The sequence below is a fragment of the Arachis ipaensis genome, chromosome B5, assembly GCF_059453495.1.
Source record: "Arachis ipaensis isolate K30076 ecotype BB chromosome B5, ASM5945349v1, whole genome shotgun sequence".
Taxonomy (NCBI): domain Eukaryota; kingdom Viridiplantae; phylum Streptophyta; class Magnoliopsida; order Fabales; family Fabaceae; genus Arachis; species Arachis ipaensis.
In genome coordinates, this window is record NC_142440.1 from 43,878,143 (window position 1) to 43,880,473 (window position 2,331).

Genomic DNA, 2,331 nt, shown 5'->3' on the forward strand with positions numbered 1-2,331 from the left:
TCTGATTTCCCTGATTATCTCTGCCTCCTCTGTTATTGTTGTCCCTCCAATTCTGGTTTGAATTGTCCTGCCATCCATGGTTATTATTTCCACTTTGATTGTACCCTTGGTTAGGGCGGTCATAGAAGTTGTGAGTGGATGCCACCATGTTGTCTTCTTGTTGGAGCTGCGGGCATTCATTAGTGTAATGGCTATATTCAGCACAGATTCCGCAAATTCTTTGTGGGACTAGTTGTTGGTTTTGCTGTGGTGGAGGAGGTTGAGCTTGCTGAGCTTGTTGATTCAACTGCATTTGCTTCAGCAAGTTGGTCATTTCACAGATGCTTTAAGTCAAAGCAGTAGTCTCTCTACTAGAAGATACTTCTGCAACAGCTTTTGAACGGCCTTGCTTCTGTCTGTGGTTCCTAGTGGATTCAGCTAAATCACTGATCAATTGCCAAGCTTCATCAGTGGTCTTGTACTTCTTCATAGACCCATTGCTGGCACTTTCAAGTGTGGTCTTATCTTGGGGCCTCATACCCTGTGTAATATAGCTGAGTAGCACGATCTTGTCAATCATGTGATGGGGGCATGCTTCCAGAAGATTATTGAAGCGCTCCCAGTATTCAAAGAGAGTCTCATTGTCATCCTGAACAATTGTGGAGATATCCTTCCTCAGTTTATCAGTAACTTCAGATGGAAAGAATTTCTCCAGAAACTCCTTTCTGAGTGTATCCCAGTTGGATACATTTGCTAGAGGTTGAGTGTAGTACCACTCTCTTGCTTTTCCCTCAAGAGAAAATGGAAAAGCTTTCAGCAAAATTGAAGTTTCATTAGTGCCATCACGCCTGACAGTAGAACAGGCTGCCTGGAAATCTCTCAAGTGCTTGATAGGCTCTTGAGCAGGTAGGCAATGAAACTTGGGCATCAAATTTAGCAGTGCGGTCTTTATTTCAAAATCTGTAGCTACCGCTGGATGATGCGCTTGAAACGGTTGCATTGTAAAATTAGGTGCTCCTTCCTCCTAGATGGTAACTCTCCTAGCTGCCATGTTTTCTGCACGTAAAACAACCGAATCAGTAGAACGGGGGCTGGTTTCTTCCTCAGATTCACTTTCAGATCCGCCCTCAGAGTGGGCTAACTGACGCTGTTTTCACCTTATTCGTGAAATTGTCCTTTCAATTTCAGGATCGAATATTAGCAAGCGTGGATCAGGAAGTGAACGCGTTATTTGACGGAAGAAACATGCAGCTCATAGTAGCAAAATAAAATAAAATGCAAATAAATAAATTCTAATCAATAAAATTAGTACTCTATTGCAACTCCCCGGCAACGGCGCCAAAAATTGATGAGACGCAGAAGCTGGTGAATTAAAAATTATTAAAATGGTTACGTTGCAAGTATAGTTCTTAACTCACCGAAAATCTGCCTATCAATTTAGAAGTATGTCACAGAGAGTTTGAATTAAAAATTACTGGGAGTTTTAAGTCCCAGGTCGTCTCCCAACGAGTTGCAGAAAAGTGTGCTATCTTATTAATCAGATGTTCAAAGAAGTTGCGTTAAGTAAATTGGAATTTAAATTGAGGAAATTTAATTAATATGAGTAAAAGCCTTGACTGGGAGTTGATTGGTTGGAATTTCTACTATTGATGGAGTGATTGTAAGATTAATTTATAATTAATGGTTGTTCTGTTTGGTTATCCTTTACTAGGTAAGGGAAAGTCAAACAAGTTGGAATGCCAGATCTGTTCACAAGTTGCAACCCACTTAGTTCAAAGGGATTGGCGTTGGTGACAGGATAGCAATCCAACATTTAACCCAATTACAAATTTTTCCTTCAATCCTTCCAACTCAAGAGTTCCTTTTAATCAACTCCCCATCAAGTAAAGAAACTACTCACGCATTGTAAATAATAAATCCATAGCACATGAAAGGGAATTAAAAGAAGACATGATTATTGGAATTGAAATTGAATTAAAAAGAAATAATCCTTGCATTAATTAATCATAAAAGTATTTAAATAACAAAATTGAACAAAACAAAGAACATGGAAGAATGAAACCAAGTTAAGAAAACGAACTAGAATGACGAAGTCTTGATGATGAAATAACTTTTCTCAATGTTCCAATGCTAAGATCAATTGAAAAATAAAAATTCTAAAACCTAGAGAGAAAATCCTAAGAGAGTAAAACTAGATCTAAAAACTGTCTCTGAATGAATGTGCTGTTTGTTTCTGCATATTTTCTGACTCTAGTCTGCTGTTTCGGACCGAGAACTGGGTCGAAATAGGGTCCAAAATCGCCCCCAGCGAATTCTGCAGATTATGTAGATTGCACATGTCACGCGATCGCG

At 39.0% G+C, this 2,331-nt stretch overlaps 1 non-coding gene across 1 annotated transcript; it reads left to right on the top strand.

Annotated features, from left to right (window-relative positions):
• The first annotated feature begins 553 nt into the window (after positions 1-553).
• LOC148564007 (small nucleolar RNA R71) lies at positions 554-661 on the top strand. Its single transcript, XR_015884764.1, has one exon. It is a non-coding gene; the product is annotated as a small nucleolar RNA R71 (small nucleolar RNA).
• Positions 662-2,331: the final 1,670 nt, after the last annotated feature.